We start from the raw sequence: 19,287 nt of genomic DNA, 5'->3' as shown, positions 1-19,287 counted from the left end.
GCAATTAGAAAAAAATTAGCGCCAAAAAATAAAAAATTAAAAAATTAAATTGGTTCTCCAAGGTAAGGCTTTGTTCACTTAAATATTTTTAAGTGAACAAATTATACAAGATCTTTATTTTGTGCAGGCATTAAAATTTTGTTGTACAATAAGGTGTTGTACAAGGAAATGAGTTTCTTGTTATAGGCAATGGAGAGGCAGCTACGAACTCGAGATAATCCGATTAACTGTTCTCTTCAGCATGAGGGTTTATCACACTTTCTAATGGACATGAGGGTCAAATTGCACTTCTTATCCAGGGTTCTTTAAACAGGTGGGCTGAAACATATCCAGATTTAGTTGGACATCTATAGACATCCTAGCCGTTTGGAAGATTAAGATACAAGCATTACAATCTGCACAAAATACCTGCTTTCTATTACCCTTGGTTTTTAGATTAGTGTGCAACCCAAGGAAAAAACTTTGGTATACTCCAGTATTTTTCATCTGCAAAAAAGCATATCAGTAGTCCTTCAAATTTAAACCTGGCTTTGAGAAGTCTATTATCGAATTATAGATGTTTTTATAATCCTCCCACAAAATGATTTAGTGTACAGGTGATTAGTTATTTGTGTCAGAATATATGGACTAAACATGGAACTTTTTTCTTAAAAAACACTTCAGTACTGCAATAAACCAAGTTCTGGGATCACTTTGGATGGTGAAATTTATTTTCCATTAAAAGATATTTACCAAAATAGTTTAGTTTAAAAATTGCAGTCTGTTAGAGTGCAGATGCAGTAACTATGGCCAAGATAATACATCTGCTATTATTCTCCATAATCTGCTATGGTCAATACATGAGCTCTAGAGATTAGAGTAAGGAATGAACAATAGACATAATGTTTTTGATAAATTTGCAGAAAAGAGCAAAGTTCAAAATAACAGTGGGCACCTGATTTCTGTTCAGAGAATGGATTAGTTATTACTGTGGTGCTCCATAACAAACTGCAATATATTGTAACAGAATGCACCTTCCATGCTAATCAGAATGACGAATGACTTTTTACAAGTGGTTCCTGAAGCTGTGACCTAGATTATGAACTTGGATCTGAATTTATAATGATATATGTTTTTTTCCTTATTATAACATATTGAGACTTTTGCTTTTAAGATGTGTACAAATTCCCCTGTGAGATAACACAATAAGAAAGCTATTATTGGATTTATTGTTAATAGTAATGTGTTACTTCAGAACAAAAGAGTCGTATAAGCATTTGAAATATAAGGGGATTACCATTTTCTTTAAACACATTAAAATTGAAGATCATTTTAAAAAAAGAAAATTTGTGCTGGTTTCAAAAAACGAAAGTAGAGAATAGATTCTTTGTTTCTTTCTAAGCTGTTATGGCATTATGGAGATCTAAACATTAGCAAAGCAGGAAGTTCTTAATAGACAGAACCTGTATCCAGTACCTGCTGAATTTCTCTCCATGGCATGGACCCACCAAATTTAATTTAACTAATTTAATTTAATTAACCAAACCGAATTTAATCCCACCAAATTCCAACAACAGTGCAATATAGAGAGACCCACTTTTTATGTAGTTCCATACCAAAGGTTATTAGTAAATTTATACAACATTTGTACTATGGGTGGGCTAAGGATTTTTCCACATTTATCAATTTTATACATATTTTTGTAAATTATTTAGTTTTTGTCTGTGAACTGTGATGGAAAAGAACTTCATAAAATCTCATGTTTGGTCCCTATGGAAGAGTTTCCAGAGCTAGTAAAAATTAATTTAAAGTTTGTTTCTATATGTTTAATCAAAAGTACAGAAGGCCAAATCTACCCAGTGTATGAAAGTAATATGTTTATACACATAAAAAGGAGTACACAGAGGATTTGAAACCTGAGCTGATCACCATTTATTTTGTAAGGCAGCACTTGGTTCCCAATTTTCTCAGATCTCTTGTAGCAGTTCGTTGAATTTAGCTACCTCCCTGAGATATCTGGAGCAGTGGATAGTTGACTTCATATTACAGTTATCATCTAGCCAATTCCTACTTTGCCTAAATATTGGTGGAATGTTTAAGCATATTAGCCAATGAATCTGCAAACAAAGTTTAGGGTATATGCTGTAGCAAGCCTACAATAACAAACCTCACAACTTTCAGAGAAATAAAACCTCATTAATAACAGAAGAAATTTTTCAATAAAAACATGTGTTTATTTACTTGGAAGTCAGTTGGTGTAAATGTTCATCAGGATAAGCTGGTTCTGAAAGTCAGTCCAAGAAGGATAATGTTCAAGAGGCAAAAAAGAAAATTGTTAGAGTGCCACTATATTATTATTATTCCTAGGCCACCATATAGGCAAAGAAGTACAGTGCTTGAAGATATTGGTCATGAGGAAGAGCATTATCATTCTGTAGGGTATCTCCCATGGTACCCAAATATGGATGAACATAGGGATAGATTCCTCCACTAAGCATGACACTGCTTTCCAAGTGTCCCTATAATGAATATATTAAAAGAATCAAAAGATTGCCTTCTCTCCCTACATCAGAGTTCAAATAGTTTCTCTTTATAGAGCAAATTCAGAGTCTGAACAGTAGTCCTCTGTTGGTTGTAACCAGGCTATGTGTAACATTTCTTGCAAACATTCTCTCCTGTACAGAGGGCGAGGGACACAAACTACTGATCAGCTATCAGACAGATAGCTGATCAGTTATCTGTCTGATAACTGATCAGCTAGAACAGTTATCAGATAGCTGATCAGTTATTTCCACTGGGTACATAACGTTACATGTTCATGTAACGTTATGTACCCAGTAGAAATAGATACCAGAGTTTCCATAGCCAACATGAGGTCAGATTGTAGCTTATATAACCTCTTGTAATTGCTTGACCATCTTAGAATCCATCTCAATTGTCTCTCTGTGAGATTTATTATATGCCTCCACATCATCATTAATAAGTGCTTGTGTGCATGGCTATTAATGTGTTTCTATTTCAATTGTAAACTAAACAAGAATATTTTAACAGCATTTATTATTTTCTATATTCACTTTACCAAGGGAAGTACTCATTGCTGATTTGTACTCACAAGCAAAATAATTTCTTACTGCTATGTAAGAAATTATTAAGAAACTATACACATTAGAATCAACAAAGCCTGTATAGCAGGAAGTCAGTTGAATAAAATTATATGGAATAAGAAAGAAATTAAAGATACCAAGTAATTTTATAAACTAGGTTTTAATCCTTTTTCTCAAGTAAGCAAACAGACAGGTCAAGTTTGCGCCTGTATGTAGTGCACGTCTGAGGCAACTCGTAAAGGTGGAGTAAGCTCTGATCACTTTCCTTAATATTTTCCCGTTGTGGAGATGTATGATGCTATACATTAAAGGCAAGGGGCCATTACCCACACCACTTTTGATCTTTATTGAGGTCTTGTCAGTGGGAGCCAGACCTAAAAATGCCAAGGTTGAAGTACTACAGAGCTTATAAATTTTACCTACACAAGTTGCCACAAAGTGCTTTGAACTTATTAAATAAAAATCTCAAGATGAGAGTAAGATGTAAAAAGTTGTAAAAAAAGGTATAGAAAGCAAGGGGATGTGCTTTGAATTAGGGGAAAATACTAAGGAAAGTGATCGGACTTATTCCACCTTTACCACAAGTTGCCACAGACTTGCACTACATGCAGGTGCAAACTTGACTTACTTGTCTGTTTGCTTACTTGGGAAAAAGGATTAAACCTAGCTTATAAAATTGCTTTGTAGCTTTAACATAGTATATACTAAAACACTAAATTAGTTGTATACAACATTACTCAAACCAATTTTAACTTATTGATCTGAGAGCTGGGTTAGAAATAACATACTTGACTAGAGACCACAAATATGAGTCCCGAGAAATATTAGGGGCATGAACTTGACATTAGCATCCAGGAATATGTTAGCAGAGCTAATCCAAATGGTATGGTCACTTAAATAGAATGTGAGAGGAATGATTAACAAAACAAGTGTTCTTGCCAGGTTGGTGGGAAAAAGACAGGAAGACCAAGATATAGGTGCATTAAAAGAGTAAAATATGCCTAAAAAGAGAGAAATATCTTCTTTTTGAGTATTCTGTAAGCAGGTTCCTCTCTTAGTAGCAAACAGTTTCCTTCCACTCTTTTCTGTTCTGAGCCTTCTCTTTAAGGTTGGTAACTGTCTCCATTCAGCATGTCATCTACCATTGTTATCCTTACTCTTCCTTTATTTTCCCATCTATTTTTCCTTTGATAGCATCTCCGATGATTCTATTTCCACTGAGAATATGTCCAATCCAGTTTCCCTTTCTTCTTTTTTATCATCCTTAACAGACTTCTTTCTTCTTTTACCCTTTTTATGGCCTCTTCATTAGTTATTTTATCTGTCCGTTTGATTTGTTTACATTTGATAATGTTGGTGTCTTGACAGATAAATTGATTTGGAAGAACATTGTTGATAAGAACTCAGTAATGATGTAAGTTCATCTAGTACTATCATCATATCCTCTACACCCCTTCGAGGATACATGACAGGAATTTCATGATGATGATATGGAGTTTGAAAAAGAGATGAATTAACTGCATACATTTCTGTACAAATGAGATACATCAGCTTGCATTCTCACTTGCTCAATTTCTGAACAGACTGATAAAATTTTATAATTATTATTATAAATTAGATATCGAAATACTTGCAACTACGTTCAAGTCACACAAAAAGTAATTTGTTTTGGATCCTTTAATGTGTACTGCAAAAATATTTTGGATCTTAGCAGTCCTAGGTATAATGTCTATCACTAGCAAAGTTGTAAGGTTTAGAGAAATAGTTATGTTGAATTGCTATTTAGCGAATTTTTGTCTTAAAATTGTTATGATGGCATTTCAGGTTTCTTATTATTTTATATTTTGGTTTTTATAGTATATCTTAAATCATTAATGAATATATTAAAATGTATTAATATAATTTTGTAGTGAATTTTTGTGGTAAAGGTCAGCTTCCACCAGAATTTAAATCTTGCTTTATAATCTTTGAAAATGATTTACTTTAATCTAGTTCTTACTTAGATCATAGTTTAGGTAGCTCTGTAGCTCAACTGAAAGAACAATGGGACATTTTACCCTTTGATGGAAAAGATGTGATATCAATTCATTTCATGACTAGCAATCTTTGTATGGATTTAAAAATAAGTCCCACTATGATCTAAGTAAGAACTAGATTAAAGTAATTTGTATTATATTAAAAAGAAGTATATTAAAGTAAAGACATTGTGTGTGTGTTGTAATTGGATGATTAAGTAGGGGCAGACAGGGAGGCAGGTACCCTCTCACAATTAGTCCTCGGACTGCTTTGAGGTCTCATTTAATAATAATAATGATGATGATGTGATAGTAATTACATATCGGATATGTATTCTTCCCTTAAATTTTGTTACACCTGACTGATGACTGAAATGCTGTTATAATCAACTTCCATTCCAAAAAGTCCTGAACAAACTGGCATATAGTTTCACTGTGTCATTGTAGTAAGTGTTATATAGAGGACAATATTATTCTTAATACAAATACTATATATATTATCATATGAGACAATGCTGGATTTTTTAAAAAATCTAAAACAAGGCAGTCAGGTCTTATACTCCGGGTTTAAAATCAATCTTTGAACATGGCATTGGGCAGCATCAACTCTCGGAGATTGGACTGCACTGTTTCATTCTATATGAACTTTCAATTTACTTCTATTTTCTGTTTGGTATATTATCATTGTTTGGTTCCATTATTTCAGTATTCTTTGGTTTCTCATTTTATCTAGTGTTCTATGACATGAACTCATATATTTCATTTTTGCTGCAGTGTTTCATTTCTAAATAATAATGGTTGTTTTGATGAAATATACCTTCTTATTCGGCTTTTTGTTCTTGACTGTTGCTGAAATAAACACTTTAGCGTACTGTCTAATTTTGTTAAAATTGCTAATTTTGTTAGAAATGTCATTTTTTGTCAGGATAGGAGGGGTAAGCATGGTGGTGGGGTACTGCTTATGATAAGTGATGATCTATGTCCTCTAAGAGTGGAGGCTTTGGAAGGAAGTGAGACAAATGCTTTTGAGAGCATATGGTGTGAGGTAGAGGTAGGCAAGACAGGATATTTAGTGGGGTGTTGCAACAGACCAAGGAGTACAGAGGATGGGGACCAGGAGATGTTTAGACAGCTAACTTTGGCAAGTGCAAGAAGAATGATTGTTATGGGAGATTTTAACTACAATAGTGTAAATTGGAGAGAGGAAGATACATGTAGCAATAGTGGAATGGAATTTCTAGAATTCTTGAGGGACAAATGTCTTAGACAACATGTAACAGAGGGAACAAGAGGTTCAAGAGTTTTAGATTTGGTTATAGCATCAGAAGAGTTGATAATAACTGAGATGACATCTCTCCCACCAGTTGGAGGGAGTGACCATATTGTTTTGACTTGTAAAATGAATAGACATGCAGGTGTCTCTTTGATACTCCTGCGATGCGGAATTATAATACAAGTGATTATAATAGTCTTAGACGTCAACTTTGGGAAGTTTCATAGAGGGAGGAATTGGAAGGCCAGGATATCGTTAGTGCATGGGAAATTGTGAAAGAATATTTGTTAGCAGCAATCTAAGTTGTACACCACGAGTGAAGAAGAGTACACAATTCGGAGTAAAGTGGATGATAAACAATATTAAACAGGAATTGCATGTGAAAAAGTGGCTATTGAAGAGATATAAGGAGACAGGTGAAGAGAGGATGCATGAAGAATATAAGACACAGGCCAGAAGAGTGACTAGTGTGGTAAGGAAAGCGAAACTGGAATATGAGAGGAGATTGATCCTAAGATCCAAAGAAAATCCTAGGTAATTTTTTAGCTATGTGATATTGTGGAATAAAAATAGGAATAGAGCGACTGATGCAGAGGACATAGTGGAATGGTTCAATGACCACTTTATTGGAGTAATTCATCGTGGAGGAGTCAGTTTTAATGCTAGAGGGATAGGGCAGGTTCAAGATTTAGAGGTACAGGAGGAGAGTGTGTTTAAGATACCGAGAGCTCTGGATGTCAATAGTTTTTGGACTGGATGGTATTTCACCACGAGTTTTGAGAGAATGTGCTAGGGAACTGACAGTGCCTTTAACCTGGCTTTTCAATGAAAGTCTGGCTTCAGCAAAGGTGCCCAGGGAATAGAAGGAAGGTAAGATAGTGCCATTGTATAAGGGTGGTAACAGACTGGAATTGTCTAATTATAGACCAGTCTGTGATTCATCAGTAGTTGTTAAGATCTTGGAGAAAGTAGTGGCAGACGGTATACAGATGAGAGTAATGTTATCTGTGGGCAGATGAGAGTAATGTTATTTGTGAGAGTCAACATGGATTTGTGAAAGGGCACTCTTGTTTTAGCAATATGCTAGCCTTTTATAATAAAGTTACATGAACATTAGATTGAAGGAAAGGCATATATCGCAATTTTCTTAGACTTAGCAAAGGCATTTGACAGGGTGCCACATGATAAGCTGTTATTTAAGTTGCAACCCATTCGTCTGGATGTCAGATTGGTCGACTGGATTCAGAATTGGCTGTCTGATAGGTATCAGAGAGTTGTGTATGGTGGAGCAGTTTCAAGGAGGCAGAAGATTACAAGTGGGGTCCCACAGGGCTCTGTACTAGGACCTATATTGTTTAACCTTTATATCAATGCCATTACCAGTGGATTGCAAGGGGATATTCAGTTTTTTGCAGATGATGCGAAGCTGGGAAGGATTATTAGTAATAGTGCAGATGTGGTAGCCCTGCAAGAGGATTTCAATAAGCGAGATTAATGGGCAAATGAATGGGGTTTTCCATTTAATGCAGCAAAATGTAATGTCTTGATGTTTGGGAAACATCGAAGGGATGCTGCATACTCTATGGGAGGAGTTATACTGGAGGAAGTTGGGGAAACAAGAGATCTGCGGTTGATGATTGATAGAAACCTGAAGTTTAGGGGACATATTGCAAGGGTGGTGAAGGTAACACACAGGATTGCTGAAATTATGCAAAGGACACTGAACTGCAGATTTAAGAGGGTTATCATTCCGTTGTATAAGTCTCTGATCAGACCACACTTGGATTATTGTTCTCAGATTTGGTCCCCAGGTTTTGAAGGGGATAAATTAACTGTGGAAAGGATACAAAGACAGATGACAAAAATGGTTTCAGGACTGTACAAGCATAGTTATGAGGATTGGCTGAGGGAATGTGGACTGCAGAGTTTGGTGGATAGAAGAAGGAGAGGTGATATGATTGAGACTTTTAAACTGTTGAGAGGTGGTTACAGGGTTGACACTGAGGAGTTCTTTCACTTGGTTGAACAGCAGGAAGGAGTAATGACAAGAGGCCATCCCTGGAAGTTACGAAAGGAAACTGTGAGCAAGAGGGTGAGGAACGGTTTCTTTGCATGGTAGGTGGTTGAGCCATGGAATGCATTGCCTGATAGAGTGGTGAGGGCAAGAACGGTCAATGAGATTATTGAGTGGTATGATAGATTTTGTGTTTCTTAGGGGAACCTCCCCTTGATGAGTCTTGACAGACTTTATGTTCTTAGGAAGGACCTCCCACGATGAGTCTTTTCACTCCATTCAGGCCTGAATAATAATAATAATAATAATAATAATAATAATAATAATAATAATAATAATAATAATAATAATGTCTAAACCTTCATTGTAAAATTGGGGGGGGGGGGGGTGGGGGGGGGGGGGGGTGGGGGGGGGGGGGGGTGGGGGGGGGGGGGGGTGGGGGGGGGGGGGGGTGGGGGGGGGGGGGGGTGGGGGGGGGGGGGGGTGGGGGGGGGGGGGGGTGGGGGGGGGGGGGGGTGGGGGGGGGGGGGGGTGGGGGGGGGGGGGGGTGGGGGGGGGGGGGGGTGGGGGGGGGGGGGGGTGGGGGGGGGGGGGGGTGGGGGGGGGGGGGGGTGGGGGGGGGGGGGGGTGGGGGGGGGGGGGGGTGGGGGGGGGGGGGGGTGGGGGGGGGGGGGGGTGGGGGGGGGGGGGGGTGGGGGGGGGGGGGGGTGGGGGGGGGGGGGGGTGGGGGGGGGGGGGGGTGGGGGGGGGGGGGGGTGGGGGGGGGGGGGGGTGGGGGGGGGGGGGGGTGGGGGGGGGGGGGGGTGGGGGGGGGGGGGGGTGGGGGGGGGGGGGGGTGGGGGGGGGGGGGGGTGGGGGGGGGGGGGGGTGGGGAAGAACAAGAGAGCATTGAATCTTCTTAACTCTGTCATCTACAGAATGGGGTGCTGAATAATCTTCAATGTCTTTATTGTATGGTTATACAAAGCTGGATTATACATCTCAAGTCTATGATTTAGCAAAGAAGAGTAAGCTGCAATCGTTGTCATCTATCATAAGGGTATATGGATAGCTAATAATGTCTTTCACACATTTCTCACTCAAAGCCATTGTGATCAAGAAAATGAAGCAGCTATATTACTTAGACAAAAACAACTATCTGTTAATTATGCCCTAAAATAGTCACTTCAAGAACATCCTATGTGGACTACATTAGGGATGGTGACAAATGTAGCATGTGAATGGCCATACATTCTTTTCATATGCATGTTAAAGAGGCTTTGTTAGCTATTAAAATGTACGTTGACATTACTTGAACAAAACATAACAGCATTCATCCATTGTAGGTCTGAAATGTACCCTGCAATGTCACTTTTCCAATTACAAAAGTTTCTTTAACCATAATCTGTCTATCTTCAAATGTTTAATGCCACACGGAGCAGCACATTGATTTCTTGTCCATCTACACCGATGGTCAAAATCAAAAATTTCTGTTGGGTGTACTGCTGTTTCATCATTTTACTATATTGAACCAGATCCCATTCAACAGTAGTAATTATAAAGCAAAGTAACTTGCCATCCAGCTTGCACTTGTACATAGAAACCACTACAAAATTTATACAGGCACTTTCAGTTCTTTACAACCTATCTCCTCTCCTATGCATAATCAACATCCAGTGCTTTGCAATGAATTATGACTGCTGTAGAAAACAAAATGAAGTTCCTTTAATTAGGATGTTCAGCTGTCCTGGATTCCCAGCCACACTGGAATGTTTGTTTCCCTGTAGCAAAAATTAATGATATTCATGCTATTTGGATACACAAACGGTATGGAAAGAAATAATTCTCTTGGTTGCCCACTAATGATCTGAGGAGTGAAAATGGTTGAACGAAGCAAATATAAAGAGCAAGAATGTTACTATAGTAAGAAAAAACTTGATTGTAGAGAGAGAGGTTTGTTCAGTGAAAATTGTGAAGCACAATGAAAACTTGAACAAAAAGATGGAAGCTGGTCAGTTTGTGTGAAGGTATCCATGATGTGAGTGAGTGTGAGAACGACCAATTATCGTATCTAGTCTCTTGTGCAAAAATATTGAGTAGGATAGTCAATTCTGGAAAGAACAATAATTGGGGTCTTAAACGGATGCCTGCAGTTTCCATACACTAACACAGAAATATCAGGAACAATGAAGAGCATTAGGCATAGGCTAACATCAAATGTAGTTCAGGGATGGTGTGTTAAGTGTTCCACTTTCATGGAAGATATATTGGGGTGAGAGGTAATGATGATATCCATATGAATTGCATCCAAAAACAATAGGCAAGGGAGAGTCGGTTCATTTAAAGTAGTCAGATATGAAATGAAGGTAAATAAGACAAATTATATGGATGTTTCCTGCTATATGCCAGAGGGTTCCAGCAATGATCTATAATAAACCGAACTGACTTAATGCTGTTGCATATTTAAATGTTGCAAATGCCACATCCACTTTGCAGTGACATTTGCCGGGTCGATCAGATTGGTATGTTTTGATGAATCTATTATCAGCTGTACTGAGGTAATAGGAAGATGTAGGTGTAACATCTACAACATGAGATCTGGGCCCTGTCATGCTAGGTCAGCTGTGTCAAGGAGGTGGTGGATCTGTGATGGTTTGGGAAGCCTTCTCATGTGGCACATTAGGTCCCTTAGTGTGTTTGGAGAGATACTTAAATGCTGAATGCTACCATAATGTGCATGCTAATCACCTACATACTTTTATATCCATTGTCCATCATTCAACCAATGGTGTGTTTCAACATATTAATGCTCCACCCCACCAGGTCACAAATTCAAATGACTATTCTGCAACCTTCCACTAATGGCTTGCAGAACACGTGTATGAGTTTGTCCAGTAACACCCTGGATTGAAATCCGATTCAATCTTGGGGAAGACTCAGAAGACACAAACATCAGATCCATGTATACAGGACTGACATCTAAGGTGCAGTTGTGGAAATGCTGCAGCAGACATGGGCAGAATTACCTCTGCCCATGGTGAAGTGAATGACTCAGAAATTACAGTTTGTTATTTTCACTAGAGGCAGACTGACATGCTATTAAATATCACTAATGTTTTGTCCATTGAGTATATGTTGCTCACCTGGAAATGAAAGGACTTTATACATTCAAGTTCGTTTTATTTGTTACATTTATGAGAATTAGCAGTAGCATGGCATCTTGTGTTAAGAAATTTGTTTTAAAATATATTTCATTCCTGAAAGGTTGCACAAATATTTATTTATATTTTGCATATGCATATAATGATAATTTCCAGATGGCACAGAGTTTGTTTTGAATAACTATATCCAGCTGAATAACTATATAACTTTCTAATATTGCTGTTTTACAAAATGTAAACTGATATACGATCCAAGTTACTGAAAATTCTTTACTCTTTCTAAGGATTTATTTTATTGTTGACATGAAGTATAAGGTTTTCATAACCTATTTAGAACACTTTGAATTTTGGATGTTGATCTGCAGGCCAATTAGTTTAGCCTATGCCTCTAGTAGACTGAGATGAGTTTGCACATTTGTTGGTTCTGTATCAACATGTACATTGCCAGAAAAGTTAAGATTAATTATAATTGTAGCTTTTTTTAAGTGTGGGTAGATTAAAATCAAGATTATCTGTGTTGTTTTGGAAATTATACAGCAAATCCTTGCTTAACATGAATTCGATATGCACAATAATCAGTTAGCATGATTGAGTGGAATAATACTATTTCTCACTTTAAGCAAGTGATTAATAACTTTTAATTAATAATGTGATTTTTTATATTATACAAATTTTTTTGTGGCCAAATTCTAACAAGTAGACAATCTGGATGCCACTAAGAGATATGAAAGTGGCACTAGCAATAAAATGACTTTGCAAGACCTGGGACACAGTGAATCTAGAGTTTGGACTATTTTAAATAAGAGCAAAGAATCAAAAAACGGGGAAAGTTGCTAGTGTGTAAAGAATTAGTAGCAACCTCTTACAACAAGGAATATTCAGGCAAAGGCCCTAAATATTTTACCTAATTTAAACAGATCAAATTTCAAGAGAAATGTAAAAGCTTTACTCCGAGGCTAGGATGGTTTGACCAATTTAAAAATCAAACATAGCATATGAATAACTGGGGGAACCTACTAATGCTGATAATGATTTTATGGTGACATTTCCTGAAGAATTGCAAAGAATAATTCAAAAGGATGATTATAATGATTGCAAAAAGTCGACTGAATTGGCTTCTTTTGGATGCATATGCTAAAAAACATTTTCTAACTAAAACTGAAGCTACTCAACAAGGATAGAACGTATATATAGATCAATTTATTTATATTTTAGGTTATTAAGGGGCAATGCATAGGCTTTAAACGGAAGCCTATGTCCACTTTATCATGTTCATAATCCAAAATCTAACATTATTGAAGAAATCAGCAGGCTTGGAAAAGAACTTGGATTTAATGAACTGAATAATAAAGATGTGAGAAACTTGCTCGATTCCCATTCAAAACAGTTAAATGAGAATGATCTCCTTTAACTAGAAAACAATGTGCATATGAAGATGAGAATGTTATGACTAAGAATCTAACTGGAAAAGAACTTGAGCTACTTTTCAATCACATTGAGTATACTAAAGAAGTTTAGCTTGGTGCTGATCCTCATATGGAATGAAGCTTCCAAGTCTACCAAAATCTTGATAAATGGATCAGTAACTATGGCAAATTCATGACAAGATGAAAGTCAAACACAATTCAAACATCTTTACTTAATTTTTTTGAAAATCGTATCTCTATGGAATGTTTAAACACATTCCATAGAGATACGAATGTGTTTAAACATTCCATAGACATTAAACACAAATTTAAGAATCGATTTTTCTTAGGTTTGATGATTTTATCCTCTAATATAGCTTATGTTGTAAAATTTTTTTTTCGAAATTTATGTTTGCTCATGGATGAATTATAATTATTCTTATTATTTGTTATATTCTAATGCAATTTCACTTAGTGCGCAATAATTGATGAATTAATTAATCGCATTAAGCAAGGTTTTTCTGTAGTCCAAGCATACCAGAAACACATAAGGTGCTAGTACATCACCTTGTAGGATTCCTGCTTTCACTGAAAAGGATTCAGAATTTTCTGTTTTGAAAATTACTGTAGCAATCTAATTTTTATATGGCATGGAAATTGTATGATTTTTCAGGGTAGATCATAGAAGCTGAGTAGTAGACATTGCTTCTCTATGAAGTCAAAGGATTTTTTGAAGTCTATAAAGATTGAAATAAGTGGTAAGTTTTTGTCATGTGAACTTTCTATTAATCTGCTGATTATAATGTATCTGTTGTATTTGTACATCATATTTTTAGAAATCCAGCTTGGATTTTAATTAAACATCATGTTAACTAAGGTTCTATTCTACTGAATAACATTCTTTGAAGATATTAACTGTGGTTGAATGAAAAGTAACACCTCTGTAGTTATTCTTTCTATTAAGACTGCCATTTTAGGATATATGGACAATAAGGCCCTGTCCACATTGTTGAGATATTATTCTAGTGTTTCAAACTTCATTTGTAATGGCAAGGAGATTGGATTGTGTTTTTTTGCAGCATTTTTGAAAGATTCTACTTGGATTCCTTTAAATGGTATAGAATGTTTTCCTTTCATCCTTACACTGGTAGGGACAGCTATAACCAGTATATTGGGAAGTGACTATGAACAAGGTGGTTTCCTGTTGCCCTTCTTGCCTTAAAACAAAGAGAAAATGAAGACTATATAATGCAACCAGTAGATCCATCTTCTTTTATCTTTCTGAAACTTGGACAATAAGCACAAAAATTACAGATCTAATTAACTCCTTTGGAACTACATATCTCAGATTGATGTTGGATGGACCATGTCACAAACTCTACAGTGCTAAATCTGGCTAAGCAGGAACCACTTGCCAATAGAGTAAAAAAACTACAACTCAGAAAGTGAGGACATGAATTCAGACATCCTGAAATCTCACCGTCTTTGGAATCCGTCATCTCGTACAAACCACCAGATGGCAATTGCATTGAGAAAGACCATGCAAATTAGTTTGGCAATACAGTACATATGTGAAACCCTCAATAGGAGGATCTGTAAAACTCCATCAGATCTCTATTACTCAAGATCTCTTATTACAAAGACTTGGAAGACCATAATTTGCAATCTTTAATTTTTAATGCAAATTTCCTTTCCCTTTTTACATTATATTTATTTGTATAAATGATGATTATAAATATTTATAGATGTGCAGCCTTACAGATATATACAGATCAGGTGTTAGCTGTGAGGGTGATCTAGATATTCTGCTTTATAGTTTACATACTTTTCTTTATATACCTTGACTAATCAATTAGGTAAATGGTAGTATTTGATATGCATCCCAGAGCAGAATTCTTAGCAATTAAATGTAATGGTATCATAGCTCCTATATCTAAGCATATCCAATTACAAGTACAAGGGATCCTCGACCTACGTCATCTTCAACATGCATTATTTCGACTTTAAGACAGTAATCCCAGTATTTTGACTTGAAGCAGCACGATGTAAAATTCAAACGTCACAGGCAAACTTCTTTGAGAATGGCAGAAGATTACGCCATTATGCAGTATTTGTTTGGGACAGGTGGCATCAGTTGGGTGCAGCATACACTCTTTGGGTATGATATGCTTTGTTTACTCCAACTCACTCACTTTTGTGTTTCTGTTTTTTTGTGAATTTTTACACTTCAATATGGTTCCCAAACATCAGGCAGACTCTTATGATGGCAGTGTGTTAAAGAAAAGGAAAGCAATTTCATTAAAAGTGAAATTAGACATAATTAAAATGGCAAAATGGGAGAAATGCCAACGAACATCAGCCGCGCATTGAACTTAAGTTGCACCACAGTTGGGACTATTATCGAGGATAAAGTTCTCGTACATGAAATCGCCTGTTATTACAAAAATAAGTGTAGTAGGCTCATGATTGAGATGGAAAGGCTTCTTGTTCAGGCTGGAAGACCAACATCAACACCATATCCCAAATAACGTCATGTTAATTCAAGAAAAGGCAAAAAGATTGTTTGAGGCATTGAAAAGTGAAAGGAGAAAACTAGTGCAGGTGAACAGTTTAATACTAGTAAAGGTTGGTTTATTCAGTTGAAGGCTTGAGACAATTTACATAATCTTAAGGTGCGAGATGAAGCAGCCAGTTGTGATGATAAAGTAGTTGGTGAGTTTCCTGAGGGGTTGGCTGAGATAATAAGTGAGGGAGGCTATTTGCTCACCAACAGGATAAAAGGTAAAGAATTGTTTTCATTTTTGTTTTTTTGTTTTTTTAATTACCTGTACAGAATTTACAGTTACATTTTTCTTTTTGGGGATTGTTCTCATTTTATGTTTGTTTTTTAATTAAATTCATTTTTGCCATTTTTCTGTACTATACAGTAATTATGGTTTCCCTTTCATTTCCCTATGGCCTAAAATGGCAGTCTTAATAGAAAGAATAACTACAGAGGTGGTACTTTTTAAGCAACCATAGTTAAAATCTGCAAAGGATGTTATTCAGTAGAATAGAACCTTAGTTAACATGACGTGTAATGAAAAACCAAGCTGGATTTCTAAAAAATTATGTACAAATAAAACGGATACATTACATCAGCAGATTAATAGAAAGTTCACATGATAAAAACTTACCACTAGTTCACATGATAAAAACTACGGAATAACAATAGTGGGTTGTATAACACCTAAGATTGAAAAGTACAAGTAACAAACACTAAGAAATCAATATAAGTAGACTTAAAAATATATCACAGTTGATGTGGTCGTTAGAGACCAAATAAATAAAAATTGTGGTTTTCATATAGAGGAAACCATTTCCTTTCAGAAACTACTATATTTAAGCATACATGTTTAACACAGTTTTTGAAGGAGAAGAAAAACCATAATAAAAATCGAGCAATGAAGTTAAATTTAATCTCTTTAAAAATGGAGAGTTGTAGACTGTTACATTGATTTTTGCATATCTTGATTTTTTCACTTGGTTATACTATAAATTAAAGATTCCAAGAAATTATATTCTTGATTTCAACCTTTATCCAAAATTCAACCTTTAACCACAGATGTCACAAACATTTCTGAGTAATGGCTGCTATTACTGAGGAATGTTTTACAGAGATAAGTCATTTTGTATTAGATATTGACATTATTAAATGAAATTGGTGGTATTTGTTTACTTGTGACTCTGCTGTTTAGTTGTGATTTTATTATTATTATTATTATTATTATTATTATTATTATTATTATTATTATTATTATTATTATTCTCCCATTCTATTTAACATATACACACACACGACATAAGCCAACTCCCCTAAAAAGTAAAATCTTCCAGTATGCAGACGAAACGGCCATAACATTCACAACAATGCAAATATCGCTTACATAAATATGCAACACGACATCAATCAAATCACTAACTGGTTAACCAAAAATGGCATATATATAAACCCTGGAAAAACAAAGCTAATGATATTCAAAAACCCCCAACCTTGCCCATAGAAACTAAATATCTCACTATCAAACATTCATCCTCCTATACACAAAGTGCAGAACCTAAACTCACAACCATCACACAGGTGAAAACAACACGCTATCTTGGACTTCACTTCGATGCTGATCAAAGTTGGAATAGCCATACAAACTACCTACATACCAATCTTAGGATAATAGCAAGCAAATTATACCGATTAAAAGACATTGCCCCAACCCACATAAAAATAATAATCTATAAAGCATTATGTGAAAACATTTTAAGATATGCTATCACATCATATGCATTCTGCACAGACTACAAACTTAACAGGCTACAATGGTTGCAAGATAAAATGATAAAACTTATATTCTGGGAACAACCCACTCTTATGCAGGAAGCATGGACAAAACATAAAATATTCAACGTGAAACACTTACACCACTACACAGTCATGTTAAAACACTACTACAGCCCAACATATAGAGTAACCAGAACAATATATCAAATAACAAGGCCACAGTCAACAAACTACATAACTTATAAGTACAACAATCACAATGGCAAAGCTACCCGAAACTTCTACATACCTGACATGATAAACAAACTTCCATTAGAAAACAGAAACCTAGGAACATACAGAGAGATGAAACAGGCACTAGATAAATATTATAGCGAGAATGAAAATTAGAGCAATTCCTGTCTCTCTCTCCCCACCACACATGCACACACACAAACACAAACCTATGACAATCCTCCCCTCTCAAAAACTATCACTACAAGAACACAAAGAAACAAACACACCACGTCTAAATCCAACCATATTTGCACAAAAATAAAAAAAAATATATAAAAAAGTTAAACTGTAATAGCAGTCGAAGTCTTTCAAGCACGTACCAACAAACAGTAAAATCAACACCTGGCTTGTGACTAGTATAGGAACACAACCATGAAACCACCACCCTCTGTCATCTATTATCTTCCTCAGATAAGCTCTGCTAAGCTTCGAGGAAGCAAATTACTAACTTGCAAGAATCTGTTATACATACTTGTAATGTGTTATGAATATTATATATATATATAATTACTACAGCAACTATGTATGCAATTCATCTAAGACAAAAAAAAAGAAAAAAGAAAAAGAAAATATTATTACTATTATACTCAAGATAACTATTGTATATATGTATGTGTAAATATTATAGCAGTGAACAAAAATATTATTTATTTAAAAAAATTATTATAATTTAAAAATATTAATAACTTGCCAGTATTTGTTATTCACAATTGTAATGTATTATATATATTATGTATATATATATATGTGTGTAAATAAAACTATTGTTGTATGTATGTAATTTATCTGAGACAATAAAATGTTTAAAAAAAATTATTATTATTTTTTTTTTTAACAATTGTAATGTATTATAAAAATTATGTATATATATATACATGTAAATAAAACTATTGTTGTATCTAAAAATTATTATTATTATTATTATTATTATTATTATTATTATTATTATTATGTGATATTCCTTCAGAAATGTTATGGCACTGATTTCTGTTTTGGGTCTGATGCTTATAAGGAAAATGATGACCAAGACATTGAAATTAAAGTGTGATTTAGCGCAATTTTGTGTGTTTGATGGAATGGAGATTTGTCTGAATGTTTCATACATGAGTAAGAAATGCAACTAATGTCACGAGTGATAGAAAGAAGTGAGGATATAAAAATAACACAGGATTTTATAAGTGTGGAGAATGTGGAGAGCTGAATATAATAGTTCATGAAATATGAATAATGGTTCAAAGGAAGTGGTAGAAATTATAATGTGGAGGAGATGCCAGCAGGAAGAGATATTGCACACAAATGCAGATTCCTTCACAGGATAAAACATCAGCTCAAGCAACATAAGAAATGATTAGTGTAGTACAGAATAATCCACACTTCTGTACAATGGCAATTGAATGAAAGAAACAGTGAACAAGAAAAGCATTAAAGTGTTAGAAACTAGGAGAAAAGAAATAGCATTTTTATAGAGATTTGATATTAAGAGGTACACTTAATAAGAAAGTGACAAAGCATGTTTTCAAGGTCAAAGATAAAGTTGGTTAGTGAACTTTAAATATTCAGAACAAATGCAGGCACAAATGATTTCAAAGTTCAGAAATGTGCAATGAGAAATTATATGAGAGTTGTTAAAAGAAGCTAAAATGAAGAGTAAGTAATAAAAAATAGAGTCTGCTACCTCAGTATGATAGTACAGAATTAAGAAAAGGGGCATGACTTTCAGTGAGAAGATTATGCAGGAGGAATGCTGTGCAGTTTATAGATGTGT

This window comes from Typopeltis vanoorti, chromosome 8 (assembly GCF_054136105.1).
Source record: "Typopeltis vanoorti isolate ZY-2024b chromosome 8, IOZ_Tvanoo_1.0, whole genome shotgun sequence".
Taxonomy (NCBI): domain Eukaryota; kingdom Metazoa; phylum Arthropoda; class Arachnida; order Uropygi; family Thelyphonidae; genus Typopeltis; species Typopeltis vanoorti.
This window is presented reverse-complemented; position numbering follows the sequence as displayed.